The sequence below is a fragment of the Mustela putorius genome, unplaced genomic scaffold (genome assembly GCF_011764305.1).
Source record: "Mustela putorius furo isolate JIRA1106 unplaced genomic scaffold, ASM1176430v1.1 tig00000827_pilon_pilon_pilon, whole genome shotgun sequence".
NCBI lineage: Eukaryota > Metazoa > Chordata > Mammalia > Carnivora > Mustelidae > Mustela > Mustela putorius.
The window spans coordinates 2,411,759-2,420,252 of record NW_025421489.1 but is presented as its reverse complement, the minus strand read 5'-3'; positions in this window follow the sequence as shown (position 1 = coordinate 2,420,252).

Below are 8,494 nucleotides of genomic sequence, written 5' to 3'. Positions count from 1 at the left end.
CTGAGCTACCCAGGCACCCGGATCATATTTACTTTTAAGCATAAACTGAAATACTCTGTGAAAGTATAACACTATGGGGCGCCTGGGTGGCTCAGTGGGTTAAAGCCTCTGCCTTTGGCCCAGATCACAATCCCAGGGTGTAGGAATCGAGCCCTGCATCGGGCTCTCTGCTCAGCGGGGAGCCTACTTCCCCCTCTCTCTCTGTCTGCCTTTCTGCCCACTTGTGATTTCTCTCTGTCAAATAAATAAATAAGACTAAAGAAAAAAAGAAAGTATAACATTATTTTTGTGTATATAAAATCTTTGTAGGGGAGCCTCGGTGGCTCAGTTGGTTAAGCATCCAACTCTTGATTTCGGCTCAGGCCAGGATCTCAGGGTGGTGAGATCAAGCCCTGGGTCAGACTCTGTGCTAAGCGGGGAGTCTGCTTCTAGCCCTCTTCCTCTCCCTGTGCTCTTCCAACCCCCAATCACATTCTGTCTCTAAAATAAATAAAAATAAATCTTAAAAAAAAAACTTTTTTAAAAAATTGTAATTCATTAAGGTTGACATTTTACAATGAAAGTATTACAGCCTTTATAAAACAAATCATATCTTAAACTAGACATGCATTAATATAAATACTATCATAATGCATACAAATAAACTAGAAATGATGGCAGATCAAAGGCAGCTGATTCTAGGGAATAAAACCATTCGAAAATTCTTCCTAAATAAAATCTCCTAAATAAACAATTGTGTTGGAAGATACAAATATAAAAGTGCTTCAAATATGGTTCCTCGGCTTCTATAAAAGAGATCAATAGGGCCCTTGAGAATAACTAGAGGGATATATTTTTTTCTTTCCTTTTAAAAAAAAAATTAATTTATTTATTTGAGACAGAGAGAGAGCAAGCATGAGTTGGGGGAGAAGGGGCAGAGGGAGAGGGAGAAGCAGACACCCTGATGAGCAGAGAACCTAATGAGGGACTCGATCCCAGGACCCCAAGATCATGACCTGAGCTGAAGTCAGATGCTTAACTGACTGAGCCAATCAGGCACCCCTAGATGGATATATTTCATAAAGGATGATCTTAATCTTCACAAGATCATGGACAATAGGAAGAAACTTATGTTTTGTTGTTGTTGTTTCGGTTTTTGGTTTTTTTTTTTTTTAAGATTTTATTTACTCATTTGACAGAGAGAGATCACAAGTGGGCAGAGAGGCAGGCAGAGAGAGATCGGAAAGTAGGCTCCCCACTCCCCCTAGCAGAGAGCTCGATGTAGGGCTCGATCCCAGGAGCCTGAGATCATGACCTGAGCCGAAGGCAGAGGCTTAACCTACTGAACCACCCAGGTGCCCTGAAACTTGTGTTTTGGAGCAAACTTATTTTAAAAAATTATGAAGTTATAGAATTGTCATGATAGGACATTGAACCATTTCTTGAAATGTGAAAGTTCATAGGGGGTTTGAATCTTGGCTCTTAGAAGGTGAGGCCTCCACGACACCCCTCTCAAATGCGACCATTGAGATCAGTTGACAATGGAGATCCTTGCACATCACAGAACAGGAGCAGACTGGCTAACCAAGAAACCCCCTCTTACTGCAGGGTAAGTCCCTGCCTTTTCTGGGGGATATGATATAGGGTGTGAATTGGTGATTCACTACGAAAGTGGTGCAATTCTCTCCCTTTCCCTCTATTCATGTCCTTTGCAATGTGACTTTGCAACTCTCACCATCAAGAGACGGTGCACCAACACCGTCTTCATCCACTGACTCTGACCTGACCCTGTGACTTGTTCTGCCGATAGATGCAGGTAAAGTGACGCAGTGCCGGTTCTGAGTCTTGGCCTCAAGAAGCTTTGTGGGCTCCTACTCTCTTCCTGGGAACCCTGCCATGACCATATGAACGGGTCCAGCTCGCCTACTGCAGGACAACAGACACATGGAGCAGAGATGAGTCATCTCAGCTGAAATCGTCCTAGACCAGCCAGTCCCCAACCTACCTACAAGCCAAGAGATGATGCATGAGCTAGCACAGCCAAGATTTGCTGAGTGTGAGTTAGCTCAGAAAAACCACCCAGCAGCCCTGCAGCCTGGTGAACTTCTGGTATTGTCCCTAGGTTTTGATGTAGTTTTTTTTATTCAGCGATACGTAACTGATGTGCAAAGTAAATGTCTTCAAGTCTTTTATTTCAAAACAAAATTAAATGAATCTTCCAACTATTTATTTACTGTCTTCTTCTCTTCGAGTTTCTTAAATGAATAGTCTATGTATATTTGAACCTCTTTTCTTTTCGGTCTTTCCTTGACCATTCTAAAACTATTCTTGCGGGGCCCCTGGTGGCTCAGTGGGTTAAGCCTCTGTCTTCGGCTCAGGTCATGATCTCAGGGTCCTGGGATCAAGCCCCGCATCGGGCTCTCTGCTTGGTGGGAAGCCTGCTTCCCCCCTCTCTCTGCCTACCTCTCTGCCTACTTGTGATCTCTCTCTCTGTCAAATAAATAAAATCTTAAAAAATAAATAAATAAAACTGTTCTTGCTAACGAGTCCAGACTTTCCAATTGTTAAGCCCAGTAGGCACTTTCTTTCTTTTTTGAATTATATAGCTTTTTAGGTCACAGTATCTAGTTTCACTGAAAACCGTAATTGATTTTGCTATCACACATCTATTAAAATTACTATTTTAATACTTAAGTAATTCACTTTCTTATAATTTTTTGGATCCAGATGGGTGATTATTTGCTTTTTAAATTGAGATGGAACTGACATATAATGTTACATTGTTAGGTGAACAGCGATTTGATACTCATGTATGTTGTGAAATGATCACCACAATAAGTCTAGTTAATATCCACCACCACATGTAGTTACATATTTTTTGTGATAAGAACCTTTAGATTTTCTATCTTAGCAACTTTCCACTATGTAATACAGTATTATTAGCTATAGTTGTGATGTTGGGCATTACATTCCTTGGACTTACTTATCCTTGAAATTTGTACCTTTTGACTACCTCCTGTGGGCATTCTCTTTCTTGTCTTAAGTTTCTACACCATTTGACACAGTTGATGACTCCTTTCTTGAAACAGCTCTGCTGGTGTTTATGGCTCTACTGTCATACGATTTTCCTCCTGCTTCTATGACGATTGCTCTTAATTCACTAACATAGGTCGATCTTCTTTTGTTTCCCCGTGAATGTACATGATCCTAACTGACCTGTCCTCAGCCCTTATCTTTTCTCAGTATATATATGTCCTTTGGTTGACTTCATCTGGGTTCACAGCGTCTATCATCAAATCTAGATTCATTTCTAAGACGTAGGTTTTCCTACTCAATTAACATAGATGCATATGAAAGATGGGTCAGTTTGGTGATATTGTGGAGGTTATATTTGAGGGAAGACGGGAACATGGAGCTCAAAGGAGAGAGAAGAAATACTTTATCTTGGCCAAAAAACAGGGAAGGGATGTTGAGAAATACTTAAAAGGCAAAATGTACCAGATATGAAGAGTAAGGGATAGTGAAAAGTATTAGATGAAACATTTCTTGAATTTTTCTCCTCTTGTCTGTACTACTTGAGATAAGAAATGCGAGTGCATAGGTTTCTTTCTGTTAATTCCGAAAAGTAAACAACATCTGTAGATGAAAAATTGGAGAGTTAAGGTTGAAAATACAAAAAAAAAGGTTTAGCACACTGTACAAATAAAAACATTTTTGAAAAGCCACAAAGCAAAGTTTATTCAAGCGCTATTATTGTTTGCCAGTTCTATTTCTAGTCTTTGACCTTATAGCTCAGTAATATGTCACTCACTTTCTTTGGACTAAATTTTTGTTAAGCTTTCAGTTGAGTGAGTTGTATTATGTTTATTAATTAATTTGTTCAATGTAGAAGGCAGTTATCTACTTTTTGTCAGGTACTTTGACGGAAGCTATGAAACACACTAAGTGGATAAGCGATGTCGTACAAGAATTTATATTCTAGTAAAATAGACTAAAATTTGTCTCTAAATGTTCATGCTTTGAGGCAGAACATGAGGAACCAAAGGATCGACAGAGGGGAAGAAAACCTGTAGATATAAGAAATCAGGTGAGATTAAAAGATGGAGTAGATTTGGATATGCAGAGGTGGGAGCAAAGAGCTTTCTAGAATTAGTAAAATCACAAATGTAGCAAAGTGGAATGCATCCTCAGTGCCCAAGGAGTAGCCCAGATTGGACCACAGGTTGAGAGAGGAGGTTAGTGAGAGATCAAACCAAGAAGACAGGAAAGGGCTCAAAGCATGGGACCTTTGACTAATATGGTCTGAACAGTTTAGATTATATTTAGGAGACAGCCAGGGGGTGGCTAGAAGTTCAGAGGCATGTGACCAGGGCTCCCTTTACAGGGATTAATCAGGTAACAGCAGCATGGTTGGAAGCTGAACCGCTGGTCTGGAGAAGGCGACGAAGTCAGAGTGATCGCGGTGAACGCCAGGCAACAGCTTAGGGATGGGGTAGTAATCCTCACCCTGACTCAGGTAGTAAGCAGTGGAAACGGAGGAAAAGTGTTGGACTGTTTAAATCCATTTGATTTGTGATTTAATTGGCTATATGAGAGCAATCTGGGGAAGGACATCTTTGAACATGTTGATTCCAAATTTCTGGCGGGATTTCAAAGCCCACCAGGCATTTGGAAGGCTGAGAACTAACTCAGAGCTGAATGTGTGTGTGTGTGTGTGTGTGTGTGTGTGTGTATCTATGTGTGTCCATGTTTATGTCTATGTCTATATGTATACATATACATGTATGAGTATATATATATACACATATATGTATGAGTTTACATACATGTATATATAAATATATATTTATTAATATAAATACATTATATGTTTATAATGCATTTATACATAAATATATTATAATAAATATATAAAAATAAATATATTTTATATTTAACATATAATATAATATAGAAACCAAAATATAATAATATAAATAAATATAGATATAAAATAGATTAAATATAAACACAATATACTTATATATATTACATATATAAATGTCAGTGCATATGTATATGTGTGTGTATATATATATATACACACACACACACTTCTTTTTGAGACAGAGAGCACATGTGTGAGACAGGGAGTGGGGGAGGGACAGAGGGAGAGAGAGAATCCCAAGCAGGGTCCATGCTCAGCACAGAACCTTTTGCAAGGCTCCATCTCACGACCCTGAGATCATGACCTGAGCCAAAATCAAGAGTCAGACGCTTAACTGACTGAGCCACCCAGGTGCCCCTGAAAATTTATTTTTTACTTGTATTCTTTATTAGTGATAATCTGTAAAAGTAAGCCTCTTCCTTGAGTAATATTTTTCTAATCTGTTCTTTAGCTGTTTGTATTTGATTGGTCATTGCAAAAAAAAAATTATGATTTTAATTGAAATAGTATTAAATGGATAATTTAATTTGGGGAAAAGTCACACTTCGTGTATGTGTAAGAATAGAATATTATGCTTTCTTATCCAGAAACACAGATTCTTCTTTTCAGTGATTTGTCTTCTTTTATCTCCCTCAGTGAAGTTTTATCATTTTTTTCATCTAACTCCTGCCTATTTCTTCTTCATTTTATTCTTTGGTGTTTTAGAATTTATAGTGATTTGTGATTAGGATGTTTGTCTGCTATGTTTTAAAACTCTTTATTGGTATAAGGGAAAATGATCCATTTTGCATGTTGATTTTATAACTGGACAACTTATGCAGCCATCTCATTAGCTCTAATAACTTCTGCTTCCCTCCGTTTCTTATATTATATCTGTTTATTTTTCTTGTCTTATGTCATGACTAGAATGCCTGGAGAAATCCTAAATAAGAGCAATGACTAAAGGCAGAATCACTAGATGTTGTCTTAACCCTTGCAATTTCAGGGAAGTTGTTATTTTAGCTTCGCAAAAGAAACACAATTTTATCTGTGCTGTTTATTTTTACTTTTTCTTATTTTACCCATTATGTTTCCTTTGCCTTTTTATCCCATCCTGTCACCTTTTCGTCCTTTTCTTTCCTCTTTGGTCTTTCTGCTCCCATTCATTGAAACCGTCTCTTTCTGCACTCTATTGAAGAAGTCAAAGAGATTCCTGAAATTCTTCAAAACTTTGTGGAGATCACTCTTTTCCCCTAGTTTTACACTATATTTTATAGAATATAGTTTTCCTTCTGTTGTTCATTCTTGAATAAGGTGAAATTTAGTCATACTTTTTTGTTAACAGATAGCAGTAGGGACTGCCGCAGCCTCTCTCTCTCTCCACATATATGGGAAGATCGTGTTCTCTTCTTAGATCTATTGTTTGAGAGTGGGTGAAAGTGCTACTCGTTCGGTTGCCAGCTTTTAGAGTATTTTTGCTTATTGTGATTCTACTCATCTTATCTCGTTCCTTGCACTTTGAAACTATGGAGTGTTTGAAAAAATGAATATCCCCATAAGGTACCAGTAATAGTCAATTTTATGTGTCAACTTGACTGGGCCATGGAGTGCCCAGACATTTGGTCAAACACTGTTATAGATATTTACATAGATAAAATTAATACTGAATGTAGACATTGAGTGAAGTAGATTACTCTCTTGTATGTGGGTGGGCCTTGTCCAATCAGTTGAAGGGACAAATAGCCCAAAAGACCTGAGTAGGAGGGAATTGCTTCTGCCTGCTTGCCTTCAAGTGAGGGCATTGCTTTTTTCCTGCCTTTGGACTCTGAAATGCTGGCTCTTCAAGCCTGCCAGCTTTTGGACTGGAAACTCACCATCAGCTCTCGTGAGTCCCCAGCTTGCCAACTGCAAATCTTGGGATTTCTCAGCTTCCAAAACTGGGTGAGTCAATTTCTTATAATAAATCTCATTCTATATACATCCTACTGGTTCTATTTCTTCGTAGAAGCTGGCTAACATAGACTCTTACTGGGATTTTCCAATCTTGGCCCTCCACCTTTGGAACTTTACACACGGCGTCTATACCTGCAATATACTACCACCAGCTCTCCTGAGCCCTACCTTCTGTCTAACCACTCTCTAGAATTATGATCAGCTCTGAATTATAAAAATGAAAACAATAATGAAAATAGCTAACATTGATAGAAACTTATTCTGACTCAAGTACAGTGGCTTTATGCCTAGCATCCCAGTCAATCCAAAAATATAGAAAGAGGTGGGGGGCAAGAGAGTGAGCAAGAAAGAAGAATGAGCAGTCCAACTGCTGCATAGGGCAGGATCCACCTACCCAATGTTCCCAGTGGTACAGAATAACAGGGATGATAAAAATCGTGTTTTCCCTCTTTCCTGGTGGTTTAGGTGTACTACGAAGCAATGTCTGGGAGATTATAGTCAGTTGAGCTAGACTATAAGCTCTGGCTGTCATTGTGTTTGTTTATGATGCATTTCTAGTACTTTCTAGTACTTGCACTGTGTCTAGCACACGGGGAGTACTCAGTATTTCTCATTAATGTTTGTCAAATCTACTTTTCGTTTAGTCAAGATTTCCCCCAGTTTCTGGTAAGTCGGACATCTGTCTTAATTTTCCTCGTGATAATTTTTGATTCCTCTTTCTGTGGTTTCTTAGCTATTTTAGGGAACAATTGAGAGAAATTTTTAAACCAGAAGTCCCTTCAGTGAATTTTAAATGGTAGTGTATTGAAGCTGAGGAGTGGCTCTACTAGCGGGCAATAATGCTACACATTTCATTAACTGAAGTAGGTGATTAATGTGCAGGAGTCCGAAATATCAAGGAGGGACAGGATTTGGTGACGAAGTAAATACCTTCATGGCTCATTTCCTTATCTGTACACGAAGACAATTATAGCCAGCCCTTTGGTTTGGGATGTGTGTGTGTGTGTGTGTGTGTGTGTGTGTTTGTGGAAGAGGGGCTCTACTATATGTAAAACCGCGGATCCTACAATATATTTAATTGCAATTGTAGCAACAGTTTTCTGTGTCCTATGCTAATCTGTGTATGGTGTCTTTTCTGTACTAAGATTCTAACCACATGTTTTATTTCTGTCATTCCCAGAAGCAACAGTGCATACAGTGTCATACTCCATTTCTCTACCCCATTCGAGGGTCATGCTCTCTTTGGCAGGGAGAGAGTTACTGCCGGGGACTCTTGCTGTTGGACCCAGGACAAACCATTACAAAGTTGCGTAAGACTGTCAGCACAGAGCTGTGGGTCTGCAGGTGTTTTGTGTGTTGACACAGCTCGTGTTTGCCCCGTTTTATTTATTGCTCTTTCTGTTGGAGGAAATCAGAGAGAAAATAGGACTCATACCACAAATGGAAACAGTGTATCTATTTAGCTGGTGAACTCCTCGGGAAAGAGGGAAGAAAGAGCTAAGAGATGCACGAATGAATAAAAAATATTCACGTGTTCACCGTCAAAACACTCTGAAAAGAATAATGAAGGATCCAGATTAGAGACCCAGGAGTTCCGGGAAATGTGGAGGGGAATGTGAAAGACAATTCCATTCATTTTGATAGAGTAAAGGTTAA